This window comes from Panulirus ornatus, chromosome 15 (genome assembly GCF_036320965.1).
Source record: "Panulirus ornatus isolate Po-2019 chromosome 15, ASM3632096v1, whole genome shotgun sequence".
NCBI classification, from domain to species: Eukaryota; Metazoa; Arthropoda; class Malacostraca; order Decapoda; family Palinuridae; genus Panulirus; species Panulirus ornatus.
Genome location: NC_092238.1, coordinates 27,478,122 through 27,499,402, shown reverse-complemented (window position 1 = coordinate 27,499,402; position 21,281 = coordinate 27,478,122). Strand labels below are relative to the sequence as shown.

Genomic DNA, 21,281 nt, shown 5'->3' with positions numbered 1-21,281 from the left:
TCGGTTCTAGAATCCTTTACGATTCTCTTGTTTTGTAAAGGCACCGGTCATGGGAGCCGGTCCCGGTACCTGCCCGAAGGTCCGGCTTCATTGTTCTAGGAAGGTACCGGTCACGGGAACCGGTCCCGGTACCTGCACGGACGTCCGGCTTCAATGTCTTATAAAGGCACCGGTCACGGGAACTGATCCCGGTACCTGCACGAAGGTCTGGTTTCACTGTTCTAAGAAGGTACCGGTCACGGGAACCGGTAACGCGCCCGAAGGAGGAGGAGGAGGAGGCCGCCATCCGGCTGCACCTGCATAGACAACATGGCGTCGTTGATCAGCAACGACAACAACAACAACAACAACAACAACAGGGGCTGCATTTTTTTAAGGTCACTCTTGGGCGTCCGACTGAGGGTTGGAGAAGGTCAGGAATTACGTCAGAAGCTGATAGATATTTCCTGAGTCGACTATTACTCTGAAATACTACACAGAATTACCTTCATTCTAAAACCTTCCTTTTGCCAGTTTCCGTAAAGATGACTACTATTTCCCTCCCCCCCGCCCCACTAACTCCCTCTCTTTTAACCACACCAGATCATCAGATGTTATGAAGTGGCGAGTAATTTTCTGCTTCTGACTAGAATGGCTTTCGATCGACAGCAACAGAGAGAAAGAAGAAGAAGAAGAAGAAGAAACAGGGAAGTGGGTTTACGTACTAATGACATTAGCTTCACCACAAGCGCTAAGACGTGAATAGCTACCACAACCCCTTTGGAATCCAACCGTCTCCGACCACTTTACGGAGGAGGGTATGTTGCGAAACCCGCTTATCTACACTGTTTTCTTCGCACCTTACGTGATCATTAGCCCCATTTGCAAACACCTATCGAGTGCTGGACCCATCTTCTCCCCCCCCCCCCTTTTTACCCTGAGGCAGCCAGCCATCTCGACAAGTAATGATTCGCGGTTTAGACGACTTCCCCTGGCAGCGTGCAATTAGCTACTGTTTCCCTTCCAGACCGACAGTAGCGCAGAGGGGTCTTGTGGCTTTGGTGGCTACGCGGCCTGGCTCATTATGTGGCGAACCCCTTACGCAGTGGCGTGAGAGATCGTCCCCCGGTGATTGTAGTAGACGGACGAGTGTTCGTCCACACACCCACAACTCAAACTTTCAGGTTCTTAAAAGCTGGAAAAAGATAAAAGACTTCAGTCTTCGGCTGGGGATGACAAGTTGAATCTCTCTCTCTCTCTCTCTCTCTCTCTCTCTCTCTCTCTCTCTCTCTCTCTCTCTCTCTCTCTCTAGCACTGCAACAGGAGGAGAAGTATAATGTATCCGCAAGACGTCGTCCTCAAGAGGGTGGAGAGGGAGTTATCATTACCCGTGGAGTCTAAGATGGCTCCTGGAGTGACGTGACGTAACTGTGAATACCAGTGGCGTGAGGCACGACAGGATATGGGAGACTGTTCGCTGGGAACACATACAGGTGACTGTACGCGGGGAACGCACACTACCGCATGTAATGAGTTTCTGCCACGAATCCTTGGCTAGATAAGGAGGTAAAATCACCAGGTTCATTGGACTCATTGCCTTCAAGAGATCCTACGAGGAGATAAGCCCCGAAGTCTGGCTAGTCTGTTGCCGGGGGACGAGTCCACGAAGACAAAAGGAAAAAAATCTTCAAGGAAAAAGAAGGATATTCAGAATATCTTCATGACTGATTTCGATTAGGTGATTTTTTGTTCCTTCGAGAACGACGAGGGTCAAATGCTTTCGTTAATATATTCAACAAATATGAACATTAACCAACTTTTTTGAATGACACGGACGTGTCCTGGTACAAAAAAATAAAGACCGATAGTGTATTCAGGTCTGTACTGATGTTGTCGTTGTTGTTGGGGTGGGGAGAGAGAGAGAGAGAGAGAGAGAGAGAGAGAGAGAGAGAGAGAGAGAGAGAGAGAGAATATTGTCAACCATCTTTAAATTTCACGACGAAGTGATTGGCATGAAGACGGATTGACTGACTGCTTGTTTCGAAGGAGGCGCGCCACTCGCAACATGGGCGCTAATTAGTGGTTCTCGTGTTCCGATCTGTGGCCTACGCGTAGTTGGGCGTGGTAGCTTTGGGGAGGGGGGTTCTGCTGCGTGGTAGAGCGAGTGAGAGAGTTATGGTGTGGGCATAAAGGAGGTCAGTTACGCAGGGAATAGGGTGTTACTGCGGGCGTACGGGGTTCAAACGTGGGCGTAGTGTGGTAGTGTGGGAACAGAAGTGGTAATGTGGGCCACAGTGGGGAATGGGAATGGGCACTGGTTGTGATAGAAAGGCTGTGTGAAGGCATGGGCGTGGAAAGGACAGTAACCAGCAGTACAACACAATGGAGAACATCGCTACAAGTTACAACCTCAGATTTAATAAACGCAACTCAACCCACACATGGCCAACACATCTACCACAACCCCTCTAGAAAACGTACCACGAACCTCAGATAACCACTACCTCGAACCCGCCCAGACATGTACCACCTACCGTAACCCTACTTCTTAATCCCAGCGGCCACCTTCTTGTCAAGACATCAAGGCAGCGAAGAATGTTGGATGCGGTCAACCCCTCCCTCCTTCAGCCAGCCCAGCGGGGGGGTTACTCGCGCATGCCGGCAGCGAAGGTGGACGTCCAAACCCTCGCGAGAACAACGCGTTCGCGGTCAGGGCTGTCATGGAGTTGTGACAGGAGCAGTCATAACCTCGGCGGGCGGAGGCAGGTCCCTCGACACCGCCGTACACCACTTAGCGGGCTTCTTCTCCCACTCCTGCAGGAGCGAGTGTCTGCGTGTGTCCTCTTTCGCACTTCGCCGTTCCTTCTCTTCATGTCCTCCTCGCCACATTCTTCGCATGATGTTCTTATCCCTTTGTGTCTGTTTATTCTTTATCTCTCTCCCTCTATTCATCCGTCACATATCTTTCCCCGTCCGTTTCCTCTGTTCATTCTATTACGTTTTCTAATCTCATCCTCACATTCCTTTTGCTCAACTTCCTTTTCCTTCTTCTCTTAATCTCCTTCTTTCTCCCCGCGTCATCTCTTGTTTATGTTACTGCTTGTTTACCTCAATGAATAGTAAAGAGACTGGCCTTACTGAGATCCTGACAAAATGAAAGAATTTTGAAGGAAGAAGATACAGCATATTTTGCTGATGATATACTGAGGAGGGTTGAACCAAATTCATCATAGCCTTTCGTCAAATACAATGAGCGCAAGATATAACAGAAGATCCAACACAGAATAATCGACATACTTGAGAAAGTCTATCACATATCATACATAAACACGACCCTAACATACTAAGGAAGATTTAGGAGTAGCCTAGTCAGGCTAGTATGTGTTTTAAAGAGGCAAACGTCGTAGACTAGAATATACTGCTAATGTGGAAAAAAATTAAGACATAGCGAGTGGATTCTTCGTGGGGAAAACCACCCCACCTCCTTCTTCAGAAGCGGTGCCCCGTTTTCCTCTTGTTCTGGGTATGTTAGTGTTTGTCTACCAATGTGTGCATTTGCTTCTTGTCGATCTAGAGATTCCGTCAGTCGCGACGAACAGCGGTAATTACAGGCGAAAATACGTCAAATTCCTTTCAGCACCGAGGTCCCCAGGTAGGGGGACGAATCACGGATGGAAGAACGCTGTCTCAAGGTATGTTTTGCCAAGGAGGGACAGGACAAGGGTGAAATATATGGGACAGTAGTAGGCAAGATGGCAAGAAAAGGCTCAGCACTTGCGAGACGAGACGAGGACCAACATTGCTGTGGCTGGACCGTGTGCGACTTGAAGGCCGACGATGGACGAAGGTGAACCGTGTGAGGCTGGGGAGGACAGACCAACCCACACAGGGGCATGAGGGCCTCCTGTGTTCCCCAGATCTCGCCTCCGACTCCACCAGCCTGGACCACAAACCTCCTTCCTACCTAACATGGCCTGCGGAGGAGGAGGAGGAGGGCGCTAGTTATCGCCGTCCCGCCGCTAGTTCATCCCAGATAAGGACGATACCATCGGCTAACGCCCAGCACCCGATCCCCACCGATCACTTATCTCAGCTTATCTCAGTAAATGCCTCGACTTATCTCAGCTCACCTCAGACATTTTAACGACTGTATTTGTTTCTCAGAGATGCCCCTCTCTGCGTCTGTAAGTTACTGGTAGTGATGCATGGTAATTGTAAAGATAGTTAAGAAATATCTTAAGATACCTATATTTAAGATATTTCTAAGACTGTCTCTCAATTCGTTTACGGCAAAATAGTAGAAGGACCAAGATGCGTCACACACACATACACACACACACACACACAAACGCACCCTAACCCCGGCGAAAGATCCAATCTCTCCAGAAAGACCCGAATAACAAACTCATTCACCCAAAGAAAGACTCGATGCCACAAGCGCCATACCCCCCCCCCCTCATCAAGCACATTCATCATCACCCCTTAAGTCAAGCACATTCGTCACTAGTCCTCCCACGTCAAGCACATTCGTCACTAGCCCTCCCACGTCAAGCATTTTAGGTCTTCTATTCTCACTACATTCGCCACATTTTCCTTGTTTCCCCACTTCCGTCTCCTTTATTGATGTCACTTTTGTTTTTCCTGAGTTTCCAGAAATGATTCATCTTTTCCTCTGCATGAAACTGTAATCATCTTTTGTACGATTCTGCTCCGTTCTTCATTATTTTCCTCTGTCTCTTGTACTTCTTTCTCTTCCCCTTCTTTTCTTCACCTCCTCCTTCTTCTCTTCCTTCTTTTCGTCCTCCTTCTCTTCATCATCATCATCATCATCTTCGTCGTCGTCGTCTTCGTCTTATTCCATTTCTCCTCCTCCTCCTCCTCCTCCTCTTTCTAACACCCTTCCACTTCCCCTTACGATAACTGGTCCACGAATATCAAGTGATCCCGAAATTTCCCGGCCCAGCCACACGGTTTATACTGACCCCCAACAAAACCCAAGTGAGCACTTCTGTCCAACTACTAATAAAATAACTTTAATTACTTTATCGAACGCTTGGATGCCCTCACTCAAGATTCCCTTGGATAAGAGAATTCAACTCGGTTCTAAATCAGTTTATGGAACAAAGAAAAAAATATAAACGACTCCAGTGTGTGTGTGTGTGTGTGTGTGTGTGTGTGTGTGGTAAACAAGGGCATCTGCATAAGAACCTCTGCCTCAGAAGTGCAGTCTCACTGGTCATGAGCGAGGCAAAATAAGGAAACGGCCTGTGATCACGAGCTGGAGTGCCGCGTCAAGTCTCCGCCGCCGCTGGCAATGGCGGTGATTTTGACATTAACCTGAAAATGTAATTTTTCTTTATTATGCACGTGACGTGCGTGTAGACTCTCTCTCTCTCTCTCTCTCTCTCTCTCTCTCTCTCTCTCTCTCTCTCTCTCTTCACGCAAATGGACCTTCGTGGTGCAACGGTTAGCGTTCCTGACCGTGACGCATTCACGGGCCGCACAGGTTCGAATCCTGGTCGCGGCACTCGGCCCACAGTCAACCCAGCTGTTCATCTAACCCCCTACGGAAAAAGACCTCAACTCCGTCTAAGGAATGGCTTGAATCCTTCCTCTCTCTCCCTCTAGATCGGTATCTTCATCTGGCTCCTTCGGAGCGGGGCTATCGGCCATTACCATGTTTTAACCATGGGCGCGCGTCTTACATCTCCAATCAATCCTTATACGGCCATACACCAATTAAAGCCAGGCCGCCCACTGTTCTACACACACACACACACACACACACACACACACACAGACACACACACACACACACCTGTACGTCTCGCGCTGGCGAGCAGGAGTTTGGGAAAGACGGTCGCGACCCCGACCCTCCTTCATAAAGTAAGAATGTCCTCTGCCAGAACCCTTATTTCTCTCGACGTCCGGTGTTCATATATATATATATATATATATATATATATATATATATATATATATATATATATATATATATATATATATATATATCAGCTACATTTATAAGAGACAGCCAACTGTGTTTAAGATGCTCCGTATATACAGTGACTCTATCTATAGACGACTGAACTGCTATTTCTTTGTCCGGCAAACAAACCCAGTGACATAGAAACGGAAGTGGAGGAAGGACGGAAGTAAGAGATGTGAATTACAACAGTAAGCATACAGAACAACAGAGCAGGACGGGGGAAACAGAAAGGAAAACAGAAATACACCGGACTACAGGCAGCAGTTCGCTGGTGAAATAGAGACGAAGAAAACCCAAATAACTTGAATAACAAAATATGAAGAACGGAATTAGTGAAGCGAAAGAGAAAGGCGAGGAAAAGTGAACGAAAAAGAAAAGATACAGAAGATCAACGTAGGCGCAGCAGAACATGATCAACAGAATAGGATAAGTAGAACAAGAGCAGCAGAAGTGAAGCAGCAGAAAAAAAAAATGAAGGAAGTGGACGGTGGGATCAGTCGATGGGAAGGACTGTGGCTTGTGGTAGTAATGGTGGTGGATGGTGGTGGTTGATGGTGGTGGTTGTGGTAGTACTGGTCGTGTGGGGGTGGTTGGGTGGGTGGGTACGACCTCCCCGCAGTGGCGACCATTAACACGTCATTACCAGCCCTCGACCACCTTCTTCCCCCCCCCCTTCCCTGACACCTATCGCCACTGGTCGAACCGAACCACTGCGGTTCATCCACGCGCAGCCGCCGACCCTCGCCTGCTGCAGCCAGCCAACCCCCCACCCCCCCACACCCGCACCGCCCTCATCCGATCCTCAACCTCCTCATCCACCACCAAACGACCGCTACCACTCGACGACCAACCACTTCTACCACGCCGTCCACCACTTCCTACACGAAGGAATGTGGAAGACTGCTCTCGTCATATGGGTCTACGAAGATCAATGTACATGTTTACATACAGAAGGCAGAAGACTTTTACGTATCTCGTCATCCTGGCCCATCCACCCCAAAGGGCTTGTCCCTACTATCGCGGGCTGGTTCTACGACCCAGGGGCCCCCTCTCTTATCGCCAGGGGCATGCATAACTACTACCACGGGCACGACCTTCGATCTAGGGCATCACCACCGGACCCAATTTGGGGAAACGGGACCTGTGCATGACGTAACACAACATCGAAATATTTTACATTAAGAAAAGGAAAAAAAAAAAAGATATCGCAAAATTTTTTTTGGACAATTCTTTGCAGGAGTTGCCGTGACGACCCCCCCCCCCCCCTCCCCCAGTCCGTAGTACATAAGTACAGCAACGGCGACAAACGGCTTCCGGTCTTACCATCATCACGCACACACACACACACACACACACACACACATCGCGGGTGTTTTTTTTCTTTTTTTCCACACTTGTCCGAAGGTAATGTCTGGGTACACTGCTCGACTTTCCGAGATTTCTTTCATGACGATCCCCTAAACCAAAACGAGAACCTCTTTGTAAAAGATACACTGTCCACACACACACACACACACACACACACACACACACACACACACACACACATACACACGCACAGACACACGCACAGACACACACACACACACACACACAAAGAAAACGTTTGTGTATTTGGCTTCAGGTGGCAAGATGGGAGAGAGTGGGATGAATATTTTCAAATTACGGTTTGGTAAACGCTGGGCGGAGGAGTGAGGCAGGCAGCGCCTATCGAAAACAGAGGAAGACACAGACGTGAATCAGTATATTATCAGTATCAGTGTTACGTCTGAACGAATCTTGATCCTAATCTCACTATGGCTTTGCTGTCTTATGGCATTTTAGAATAAAGGTAAAAAATATTAGAACATTATCTATTTTATATGAAATGTTATCTTTGGATAAAAATCGAGTTTTGGCAAGACTGTCTTCTGGGATTAACTCTTTCCCTTGTGAAAATAACTGTCATCAGATGAATCAGTATTATTGGATAGGCTTCACAGAGGTTGATTTCGTCAGTTTGTTCTATATATACACACATAAATATCCCATTTTCTTCTGACAACCCGAATACATGTTGAAGAACAGCCTGTATTCAGCCCAGACTGGAGATAGATGACACCAAAAAGACTTTACCAGATATTTAGAAGAATTCATCACCTTACAACACACTATGAGGCATCTGGCTCCACACTGATGGAATAGATAAGTTTCTGAACTTTTAAAAAACTAATAACCCGTGTGAAGAAGGTTGAGGAAATCCTAAACAATACCTTTTGAAATAAGTTTTTTCATGTTAGAATAAATATCAACATCAATCAATTGATAATACTAATACATTAACATCAATGTGAATGTTAACATCAGTGTAAACATCAATATCTATATCAAAAGGTACTGAATTTTAACCCTGTACACAGTCAACCTAAGTAAGGCAAGCAAGCAAACAAGCGAATTAGCGAGCAAGCAAACAAGCAAGTACGTATGCTTAAGAAACCGTCCACTCTCTTTTTCGACAATATGGTCATAACAGAACACCATGTGAAGCATCATATCTACGAAATCCACACAAGAATTCGAAGAAAGAGTGAAATCTTAAAAGAAAAAAAAAATTCCCGAGATCATATAAAACTGTTTAACTTGACTCTTTCAACAGAAGAATATATGAGCGAATAACCAGACGAATATAACATGAAATTTCACTATATAAAAAAGCTATGTGGGTTCGCCATGGGCAGAGCAGAGTGTCAATATTCGATCATTCGTAATACAAGATATTTATTCCGACATCGTCAACTCAGCGACCTCCGTCGAAAGGTCACCACAACTTTTCTTTCCCCATTTTCCTTCATGTTAAAAAAAAAAGTCTATTTCGTCAGAGAGCAATATCCCTCGGACGGGTTAAAATCTACTCGAAGGTAGATGTATGGCTGAGGGTGGGGGGGGGGAGGGGGGGCGAGGGGATGGGAAATGGGGGACGGCTGTGTCTATATACTACCCCTCCCCCCCTATATCCCTCTGCTCTTTAACAGCACACAAGTGATTGTCTCGTTAAAGGCGATTATGTAAATCGCATGGTTTTGGGCTGCATGATATTTTCCATAGAAACTTTTATCTCTCTTTTTTTTTGCTATGCGCTGTTCACGGATTTGCATAAAGGGGTGTGAAATTCCATTTAAGTACAACAAATGTTTATCTAGAACTTACGGTAAAACGGACAGCGTATTGCACACCACTTAAAGCAATCGTAACTCTAACGCGTATTTTACAGAGAGACGGAACCCATAAGAAGACAAGTCCTGAAATTCCCTTTCTTATCTCAGATGTAGAATTTGATTCGTAACACAATCAGCCCATTGAGGATCGCATACCCTGTCAGGTGTTAGATTCGGAACCTGTACACTTTCCAGCCATCCTGTACAGCGGTAAAAACCGTAACGTCTACGTCAAATGTACATTGATATCCTGTGTTTTATCGACCGAAAGTCTTTCATTTACTTGATAACGGAATCGTCGACCCAGACGCAATGCTCGTATTGATGCGAATGTTTAAGTAAATTTCTTAAGAGTTGGTGGAACTCGACGTCACACATATGTTCATATTCAGTTTAGGGTTTATCATCACCATCCCAGATCCGTTGTTACTTGTGGGAAAAAAAAAATTAAACGAATAATCTAGGAAGATGTTATGACCCTTTTAAAGAAAATGGAGGTGAAGCTCAGCCATGCGATGTATCAAGATTTGGATCATTATTTCTATCACTCATGATAACCAGAAATACAGCTAAGGTAAAGTGGCGCAGCAGTCATCAAAATTCCTGGGACACGCCTGAACGAAGCCGTACCGAATCCTCCGTCTCGATGGGTCAAGACAGTCTCGGGACACGCCTGTACGAAGCAGTACCGAATCCTCCGTCTCGATGGGTTGAGAGAGTCTCGGGACACGCCTGTACGAAGCAGTACTGAATCCTCTGTCTCGATAGGTGGTGACAGTCTCGGGACACGCCTGTACGAAGCCGTACCGATTCCTCTGTCTCAGTAGGTAGAGACAGACTAGGAAACACACCTGAACGAAGCACTACCGAATCCTCTGTCTCGAAAAGTAGAGAGCATGAACGAAACAGTATCGAGCACTCTGTCTCGATGGCCGGACTCGCCTTTCACGAGGTCGTCTCGAGCTCTCGTGTCTCGACAGGCAGAGGCATAGCCTTGGGCCTTGCCTGAAACGATGATGATACAAAGAAGAACGAAGAAAAGAAACGGGGAAAAGAAATAGAGACAATGAGAAAAAAAAGAGGGAGGAAATATTGATAACCATGCTATTACTCCAAGCATATGAACCTGAACAATTAGCCAGAGTCATGACGTAGATTTAAAAAAAAAAAAACAGAAAAAAAACAAGCTTAGCTTTTTCTTTGATGAACCATAGAATCACAGACAAGACTCCTACATATACAATGGGCTTCTCCCGCGTGTCGGCCTTCCACCTGCCTGCGAACATGCCCACTACGTTCTGTGGTGTTTATGTATGCAAATGAAGTATAGTAACGGTAAACTGCATTGGGTTGGTCCCTCACTTATGTAATTCAACACCTCTACCATATATCATGCAATAATGACATAGGTTTTGGGAGTCTTCCGTACTACGATTTGCTAAATTACAGATATCTAAAAGACATCACTCGCAAGGGATGTTTATCTATAGATATCTTTATCGGTGTGTGTGTGTGTGTGTGTGTGTGTGTGTGTGTGTGTGTGTGTGTGTGTGTATGTGTGTGGCGTACCCTGTCACTGCTTATGACACCACATTACAGAAGTCATTCTCTGAAGGACTGATACGAAGTTCAAATGAAGTCCGACCATCGTTCCTTACGTGCCAATTACCACGAGCGATAAAAGCCAGACACAGTAGCTTCTACCTATGAAGCGGCTGGGCAGCGACACCTTAATTTAATCTCACCGCGCCGAGTTACGATTCATTACACGACACATTCTCCACGACGTAGTATCATTCGTCACCGTAAATCTTCAATGTTAATTTGAAACGATCCGTGGCGAGTCTTCCTCTGGACACGGGAGCAATAAATAGCCGTAATAATTACCTGTAAAATCCCTTATACCAACACATAGACGCAAGATTGTAACGTAATGAAAAAGTTACGAGACACGTCAGGACCTCTTCCGTCTTCATTAGATGTGTGAAGGAAAAAAAAAAAAGGAAAAAAAAGGAAGGAAGACGAAAATAATATTCCCTCCCAAAACTCGTACACATCGCGATATTCTTAACTACTGAAGCGAGAGAGGGAGCACAAACCTTGGGGCTTCGCACGGCCACACACGCCATTTCAGCATACATCAGGTGGTGGTAGTGTGTGAGGAGGGTGGTCATTACGGGCCCCCACCCCAAAGTCTTTGAAGTCGCTCACACCGGGGAGGAGGCGGCTATACATTACGTATTGGACATATTAAGAGACAACGGGTACATGATGACAACTTGGCCCGTTACTAGAGATTAGTGAGGGATGTGTGTGTAAAAAAAATAGACGCTACTAGTTCAGATAAGGACATATAACATGCCCCCAGAACGGGGTTGTAACTTGGGAAACACGAGCACGACCGAGACGTTGACACTCTACCACGACGAATGATGGGAGACAAAGGAGATGACTGGGTGAGAGACGAGGAGGATCCCAAGACGAGATGATGAGCTTCCTGGGTTGTGAGAGACGATGAGGGCCTCTGTGTGGGAGACTATAAGATCCCTGGTTGTGAGACAGAGAGAGACTCGTAGCTGTGAATGCCATTTCTACCCACTTCATCACCAGGGAGAGACAGATGGCTCACGCGGTAATTCTGACAAAGCTACTTTTTCACGCCATCTTCGGCGAAAAATATGACATGCGCGAAGACGCATTGTCTCCGAAGACCCGACTCTCCCTAGCTGTAACCTTGCTGGTGATAATAACTTGGTGGCGCACCAAAAGTGTCACTCAGCCTCGGTCAATGATGGTTGTGGTGTCATCCAGGAGGTGATGGTGAGGTTGTGGAGATGGTGGGTTGAGTGTCTGTGTGTGTGTGTGTGTGTGTGTGTAGGGCTATGAATGTTGGAGATGACCACTTCCACGTGAATGTGTGAATGATGAGCTTGCATGATAACTGCCACGTTTCCACGTCGCCTACCCGGTGATATGTGTCGCACAGCAAGTGTCCTCTGCTGCCATGCAGCGAGAAGGGCCATAGAGAATGCCCTCTCCACAATTCACAACTCCTCTCTAAACACTCCTTCGGTCTACCTCATCCCAGAGAACTCGTTCTCCCTCACTCCATCACTCTCCTTCACTCGCATTCATTCTCCCTCACTCCATCATTCTCCTTCACTCGCACTCATCCTCCCTCACTCCATCACTCTCCTTCACTCGCTAACATTCTCCCTCACTCCATCACTCTCCTTCACTCGCATTCATTCTCCCTCACGCCATCACTCTCCCTCACTCGCATTCATCCTCCCTCACTCCATCCTTCTTCCTTATTTATGTGCCTGACTCCGTTTTCGTGCTGGTCATGCAGCACAACCTCGATTATAGGGAGCGGAACTCATAACTCACATCCTGATTTGCTGTAAATCAGCTTATTATAACCTTGGAATACCAGCGTATTACATGTTGTAATGCTAGAAGCATCATGGATATCTATCTATCTATCTATCTATATATACTATATATATATATATATATATATATATATATATATATATATATATATATATATATATATATATACATATATATATACATATATATATACATATATATATACACACACACAAAGACCATAAACTAAAAAATGTCCACTGTGTTTCTCCAACGCACTAACGTTTCAAAATTCTCTCAGATAACGAATATTCAATGACCCGAATTCTAAACGAAGAAATACCTCGTTAATCAAAGTAATATAGACATCTAGTTAACCATACCCTGAGATGGGAAAGAGATTAATTCACCAGGATCGTGAAAGCATTAAAATTATCAATGAGAGGAAAACTGAATGAGTGAGAATATTCCGTGGTGTGAGCAGGTCATATGTGTGTGTGGTTCGATGCATAGGAGAAATCACGATCGAGAACTCTTCAGTTTATCCACACGCAACGCCTCCCCTCAAAAAATATATCAAATAGACAACATTTTGCTGAACTGGGACACTTACCATAGACTCTTAATGGCTCCTGCCCGCGTGCGTGGCTGTGAGTAGTGGAGATGATCGCGTTAATCCTCCAGTGGGAGTTCCTGGCGAAGTTCTGGGTCTGATTTTGTCACTCCTGGAATAAACAAAATGCTTTCTAATTAGTCTAGGTCGTATCATGTGTCACGCGTAGACTTAAATAACACTAACTGAATATATTCAACTGAATAATATATATATATATAGGGGGGCTGGAAATCCTCCCCTCTCGTTTTTTTTTTTTTTTTTTTTCCCAAAAAAAGAAGGAACAGAGAAGGGGGTTAGGTGAGGATATTCCCTCAAAGGCCCAGTCCTCTGTTCTTAACGCTACCTCGCTATCGCGGGAAATGGCGAATAGTATGAAAGAAAAGATATATATATATATATATATATATATATATATATATATATATATATATATATATATAACAGAATAAATTAATATGTAACAAAGCTCTGCACAGGAACATAAACCTTGTTACACGAGGGAATATCTTAAAGGATCTTTTTTATTACCTGGTTATATCGTAAGGTTCTCGCATTCGCACATCTTACAAGGATTAATCTATGCATTTGAACCTTCCTTTGGGTGAGAGAAGAATTTGCTACAACGGTGCATGGATGTCGTAACTCTATTCACTGGTGAACGTAAGTGAGTTGCGATGCCATCAGGACAGAGGAAGCGCTAGATCAAACACGATATATGGGATGTATCCAATATTCTTTTCTTTAATATCTATGAAAAAAAATACTCTATTTCTGTCTATGTACCTGTCTCTCTCACTCTCTTATGTACTGTCACTGAGCTATCACTTTGTCTTTCATGCAATGTCTATGAAAACAAGAATTTTTCTGTCTCTCTAATGCATTTTCAGTAAAGTAGCATCTTCTGTCTCTCATGTTCTGTCTATGAACTAGTACCATCCGTCTCTCTCATGTACTGTCAATGAACTTCTGTCTTCTGTCTCTCTCATGTACTATCCACAAACTCTCATCTTTGCTGAATGTCGTACAATTTCAGCGGTCAGACAAGCTTTACATATGTCATGGCATCCTCCAGTGAGAATCGTCATGTCATACTCAAAGTCATTCAAGAACTAGAAATTTGGAGACCAACAAAATGATTCCCTACCCCCTCAAAATTGAGTATCTTTTTTTAACATCTTTTCTTCCTTTTCTTCAATGTCGTCCAAAAGAGTAGATAGAAATAACGGGAAGATGGTGACCAACAAAGTGCCGGAACTTTTCTTTGTTATGCTGGCATATCACATTGGGGGCGTCCCCTCACCTCACCTCACCTCACCTCACCTCACCTTCCTCTTCCAACGCCTCCTCCCTCCTCCTCCTCCTGGTCCTCTACCTCGCCTGCTGGTTGATCTGCCACGGTTCCTCAGCGCCGCCGGCAGGAATGAGAGGTTTGCCCGACGATACATCTTCTTCGCCCCTGGCCGGCGTACAAATCCGTCGGAACCGAAATTTCGTCTGGCGTCTAATTTACCTCCCCTGTTGGGGGAGATGGGGAGAGGAGGAGGAGGTGGCCGTGGTGGGAAGAGGAGCGCCCGGCCGACCATGAGATCTCGTGCGACTTCGCTACGTCGGATTTGGGACGTATGGATTCTGAGGCGGAGGTTTTTGCTGGAGGGAGGCGGCGGGACACACGGCAGGGCCTCATCACTCACGCCGTCGCTGACACCCATGACGGTGCCGGTGTGCCACAACGGTGCCATGCCAACACCCACCAGTGCCACCAACAGAGACTCCTACACCCGTGCCACACCAGGTCACACCTGCTAAGGTGCCACGCCAACACCCACCAGTGCCACCAACAGAGGAGACTCCTACATCTGTGGCACACCAGGTCACACCATCAGTGGTACACCAGGACACACCATCAGTGGCACTCCAGGACACGTCTATGTAACAGTGCCACCGTCGTAGTGCCTGAGGCAAAACTACAGCTTTGCCACATGATGTCATCTTCATCATTGCCAGACCCATCTCCGTCCTCTCCGCTGCCACAGTGCCATACTAAGCTTCATCCTCCGTCAACTCGAGCACAGCAAAGCCCTTCCTACATACGTACAGCCTCCTGCAGAAGGAGGAGGAGGAGGAGGAGGAGCACCTCGCTCCTGAAGCAGACGATTGGACCGGCGTTACTGGGAAAGGATTTTGCTTCCGTGTACGACCAAGATTTCGATTTACATGTCACAAACATGAGAGATTAGAAGGCCAAGAATGATGGTTAGTATTTTTATGATAAACGAGAGACAATGACGGTAATAACGGCTGTTATGCATGGCTTTTGCATCCACTGAATTGTTCATCACGATCATCATCACTAAGGAAATGATAATGGTAATTATAGTTATCATTTGTAGGGTACGTGAATCATCAAACTGATATAATTGTTGATAATTCTGTTAAGATTATCGTTATAATAATGATAGTAATGATAATAACAATGATTATTATTATTATCATTATTATCATTATCATATATAATCATAATCCTTATCATTATGATATATCATCATTATTGCCATCATGATCACTATCATTATAATCTTTGCTATCAAGGTCAGTTATGATCACGTTCTTTATATCACAAGGAAATCAATTGGATAACAAAACCCTTGACAAATAGCTGGTTACCCTACAAATTGATAATCATTCTCTATTATCAACTTCTCCTCTTCCCTATTTTTCCCACACACAGTGTTATAGATCAGGAGTACGTGAAACAAGTTCCTACTGTCAAATGATAACATGGTCGACCTTCCTCGTGTAAAGGCTTGTTATTTCGACCTTTTACGTATTGTTATTTAGTCACTGTCTCTGTTAATTTTCTTTGTTACACACACACACACACACATATATATATATATATATATATATATATATATATATATATATATATATATATGTGTGTGTGTGTGTGTGTGTGTGTGTGCAAACGACACACCACTGGACGTGCGGGATTCGAACCGTGGCCATTTTAAATGATAGCCAAGTCGGCTATCTGCTCAGCCATGAGGGCTAATCGCGTAAGGGCAAAAACCAGTGCATGAGAGAGCTGACCAAGGTGTCATGAATTGGTTTCGGACGTATGAGAGATGACGAGTGACTGACCAAGACGGATCTACGCTGTAAGGAGCAGTGAAGGAAGCGAGAAGGAGAGGAGAGATAGATGGAGTGTAGGAGGCTGCGCGGTCTACCGAGGCCTGAACCTCTTTGGGGCGCGGGTGGGGGTGAGGGGGGGGGTGACGAGAGGCGTGCATGGTGGACAGTGAACTGGATCGAAGTGGTGTGTGATGGAGGGGGGGGGGGGGTGAGGGGATGTTTATGAACCTATGGTCCCACACCCGGCGGACGTGGCCTGCTTCCTGAACGCTGCAGGAGGGACTCATAAAGATAAAGGGATTCTTGGAACAGAAAATAACAGTAGTGTATGTGCGAGTGTGAGTGTGTGTATGTGTATACAAACTCGTATAGTTCTTTTTTCCACAAGTATCGAAACCTTATCTCACAAAGCAAAGAAATAATCTAACATATTTCAAGGGACACACCACGCCCCTTCCACCTCCCCGGGACAGCTATTCGCCCACGCCCCCTTACAGACACAAACCCTCACAGCCTTCCCCGTCCGCACACCCTTTCCCCCACTAAACCCACCTCCGTAGCACCAGGTTATCCACGCCCCCCTGTCCAAGTGCACCCCCAATTGATTTCCCCCCTTCTCACCCCTCCTCCTCAACGACCCAGGCTGTGGTGCAGGAGGAGGGAGGGAAGGAGGGAAGGGAGAGGTACCACACCGGCACTCTTTACCCTCCGCCGGCAATCGGTTTGTTCCCCGAGGGGCGGCCCCATGATTGTCAGGGGCGAGGCCCTGGAGATTCATGGTATCGCCACCTGGGCAACAACTTACTCTCTATCAAAGGACAATTGGGACTGTCTGTAACACCGTGGTCCACGGAGGAGTGGTGAGGGAGGGAGGCACGACGAGGAGGTGGTGGTGTGGCGGACGTCGCGCGCCCCCCCAAAATTTTTTTTCCTCCCTCCCTTTCCTCCTCCGGACGATAGAGAAATAAATGGAAGACGATTCTTACAAGATTCGATTTGGCTTTACCCGTGTCACCCGCTGTTCTAACCCGGTAAGATATCACGTGCTTGAGATCCGGGGGGGAAACACGGCCAAGGATTTTTCCGGCGAGGATTTTCCTTGCGCCCCGTCCCCCACACCAACCCCAACTCCCCCAGCCCTCCTCCTCCTCCATCTTGCCACCGCTAAAACCACACCCGCACACAAAAGCCCCTCCCTCCCTCCCTCCCTCCCTCTCCCCTTTCCAGACACAAGGAAGAAAAAGGGAGGATGTAATCTTTTTCTTTTTTTTTCCCCTCCCTTTCTTTAACCCACAGCGGTTGAAGTGAACTATGCCAATACCTTGTTAGGTGGGAGTCACCGCTGGTCACACCATGTACAGATCATCGCCCCCGTAATCCCCCAGAGACACTCGTCATGTACAGGTCAAATGGCTGAGGGTTGTGTACATAAGCAGATTGGGGGCGGGCGGGGGGGCGTTCCAATTGTGAAGTCTGGATCGTTTTCTGTTTTTCTTTTTTTTTTTTTATAAACGTTCTAATTCCTTAATTGGCGGTTGCTGGGTTTGTTTTACTCTCTCTCTCTCTCTCTCTCTCTCTCTCTCTCTCTCTCTCTCTCTCTCTCTCTCGTGTCTAATCGTTCCTCGTAATCGTATCCTGTCATTAGCTGTAAGACAGGTTTTGATCTTGGGGGGATAATTGTCTGAGCTGGCAAAAACAATTTATATCTGTATGTAAAAGAAAATCAACTGCATCAGCAAAATCATATTTTGGCAAGAAACTGACGAAGAACGACTAGAACAAATAACGCATAACAAGGCTTAAGATAACGTAGAGAAGTTACCAACCTCAGACAACGACTCGTTGCCATGACAAACAAGAAAGAGTTTACTTTTGGCAAACAATGAGATCCTACTGAACCAAACAAGCTTCTTAATACCCTAATAAATGTATACTTCTCTAGATTGTATAACTTACGTAGTATCTAGAAAACCTTGGACCTACTCACTCATAACTAGAAAGCTTCCCTTTACCAGTATATAAACAACTAGAAAGTATTTGGCTCTATTCAAACAAATGACTGGGAATTTTTTTTTATCTTTTCATCATTCCCTGAGCTTCCAGCTACGTGTAAATGAATAACTGGAAGGTTTTCGATAAGAGCGGTGTACGTGGAAGGTTTTCTAATATGAACGATGTACGTGGAAGGTTTTCTGATAACAGCGGTGTACGTGGAAGGTTTTCTGATAACAGCGGTGTACGTGGAAGGTTTTCAAATAAGAGAGGTGTACGTGGAAGGTTTTCAAATAAGAGAGGTGTACGTGGAAGGTTTTTTTGAACGAAGTACGTGGAAGGTTTCCGATAACAACGATGAACTGGTTACCGGCCAGTTAGCAAGCACTAACACGACAGTCCCTTAATATTCCTTACAGTGCTTGCTTAATGAGAGGCACGACCGACCATTCACAGGCCATGGGCCACAGTGAAGGTGTAATGGTCCTTGAAATCATCCTTAAAAACTGAAGGTTTGAAAAGTTTTTTTTTTTTTCGGTTGGTGGTGGATGGGGTAGTTTGACGCTGACGGCCTTAACAAACCTGGCAGCTGTCAGAGTCTAATAGCCCAAAACGACGACTGAACGAAGCAAAATACGAAAATCTGATTAATTCTATATAAATCCAGTTCAAATGGCTATATTCATCCGAGTACGCGGAGGCGAAGCGCTCCCTTGACGGTGTGGATGAAAGCCGTATGGCAGCGGGGGCGTTCGAAGCCAAGCACAGGTGGCATAAACAGTTCATTTCAATCACTCGTACCTTCGTGACGATACTGACGTTTGCGGCGGAACAATATGTCTAAGAACGTTTTATAATATTTTTCCTTTTACTTACATTTTTCTTTCTAAGGCGGACCCGACGCTTCACACATCAAATATTCTTATTCCTGGAAGTTCTGTGGGGCTCAGGCCTGAACACTTGTATTCTATGCCGGTCTGTCCTCTGCAGACGAAGTGCGGGCGTTGCCTAACGCACGATAACCTAACCCGCCCCACACAGTTGTGGATATGTCGAGGAGGTTGCGAGACGCACGATAACTAACCCCCACATACGAACACATCGAGGAAGTTGCCAGACGAACGACAACTGATCCCCAATAAACAGCTGTCCATAATTCATCCATTTCCTTGGCAGGATAGGTTGATATATAAATTGCTGTCTGCTGGAATGAGATATTTTCGGTTGGGGAAAGTATTTTAATGTTAAGCGCGAAGGCTCTGCTGGTAACACCGAAGCTATGAGAAAGAAAATGAGGGAGGAGGAAGAGTGCTTGCAACCACTGAACTACGCTATTAGCAGTTCAGGGTGTGGTGAGCAGGGAGGGATGGAGTGAGTGGTGGTTGGCAAGGGAGAGTGTGGTAAACAGGGAGGGAGGGAGGGAATGATAATGATAAGGTAGGGTGTTGTGGACAAGGTGGTTGGGCGTTGTAGTTTTGAGGGAGGCTGTGGTAGATAGGGAGAAGAAGGGTGTTGGTGATGGTGAGGGAGGGGTGTGGTGGTCAGGGTTGGAAGGCCTGGTTGTCGTGAGGGAAGGTGTGGCAGTTCACCACACGGGAGAATTAAAAGGGGTTCTAACCTGCTGTATATTTCTGCAGCTTCCAGGTTGCGTTCCATGCGGGAGTAGAGAAAGGTAGGCTCCTTTGAGGCGGGAAGGTCCTGGATGAAGCTGTAAAAGTTTTCGTCCGCTGAAGATGATACAACGAAGGTGGTTGGGAGTCGCTCAGTACGTGAGCACTTGCAGACGGAGCCTGTGAGCAGCTATATTTAGGGGCGAATCTTATGAGGAATCTCTGACTATTGTGCCACATTCTGAGTGGTGACCCAAATGAAACTGACTCAAGTTCCTGAAGAGTGAGTGAGTCGAGTACTGAGAGTCTTCACAAGATCAACCTGATGATCCAAGTTCTAAATGATGAGTCAAGTTTTGATGGGTGAACCAAATTTCGAAATAAGTGATCCATCCTTTAAGTGGTGATCCAAGGTCTAAGTACTGATCTTTGAAGTGAGCCAAGATCCTCGAGGTGAGTGAGGTCCTGACTAGTGACTCAAGTTCTGACTGATGACCCAAGTTCCGATTTCCTTACTTAGGCTCGAGAGATGAGCTAAGTTCAAAATGTTAAACTAGAATCGGAACGGGGAACCAAAGTTCTGCTAAAGAAAACCAAGTCGTGAGAGGTTATCCAGGTTTTGACTTATGACTGAGTTTGCAACTGACGAAAGGAAGAAAAATAAGTACAGTGAATTCAGCAAATCTAACAAGGATTCGAAGCCTGTATCTCGACAATCAGAATGAGAATTAGACTATAGGTCGCTGAAATGAGGTCCCTTCAGCTCGTGAAAACCAGATAACAGGAACTAATAAGACAATGGAACATAAATAGAATGAAATCTGGTACTGCATAGTCTTCATACATCCACAAACAGATGTCAATTGAATTGGTTTGGTCCAGGATGAATTTGAGACAAGAGACGTATAGCAAAGTGGCTTGGCCTCACCTGGTAGGCTGCGGGAAGAGCACTTGGTTTAGCCCAGCAAAAACTTTAGGTCGAAAATGTAAAAAAAAAAAAAATAGTAGGAACCTGAACAAATGTATGGAAGGTTCCAAGTGGATTTGGAAGACCATGTCATCTTCAGGGATACACTGAGTACCGATGGGCGGAAGTCTTACGATATATGTGAATATCATGATACTAATGATGATAATCATAATTGTTGTGAGCACAATAATACTGAACACAATTCTATTTCTTTTTTTTTTCGAGCTCTGAAGTTGATTCATCATTCCTCTTAGTTATGTAGGTCCAGGAAAGAGAAGTAAAGACGGTTGTTCGAGAATAGACCTTTTATATAAATGAATATTCTAATTTATTTGTGGTTATCGAAGGTCATCATGGCAATCCGACAGATGATATGGTAAAATCTGTCATGAAATTCGCCGATTACGGCCTATAAACTCGAGAG

At 45.6% G+C, this 21,281-nt stretch overlaps 1 long non-coding RNA gene across 1 annotated transcript in view; it reads right to left on the bottom strand.

Annotated features, from left to right (window-relative positions):
- LOC139753604 (uncharacterized) overlaps positions 1–19,304 on the bottom strand; it is a 108,481-nt gene extending 89,177 nt beyond the window's left edge. The window contains exons 1-2 of the long non-coding RNA XR_011713734.1: positions 19,154–19,304; positions 13,151–13,262 (exon numbers count right to left, since the gene is read on the bottom strand). This is a non-coding gene — a long non-coding RNA (uncharacterized lncRNA). The remainder of the gene's footprint in view (positions 1–13,150; positions 13,263–19,153) is intronic.
- Between the last annotated feature and the right edge of the window lie 1,977 nt (positions 19,305–21,281).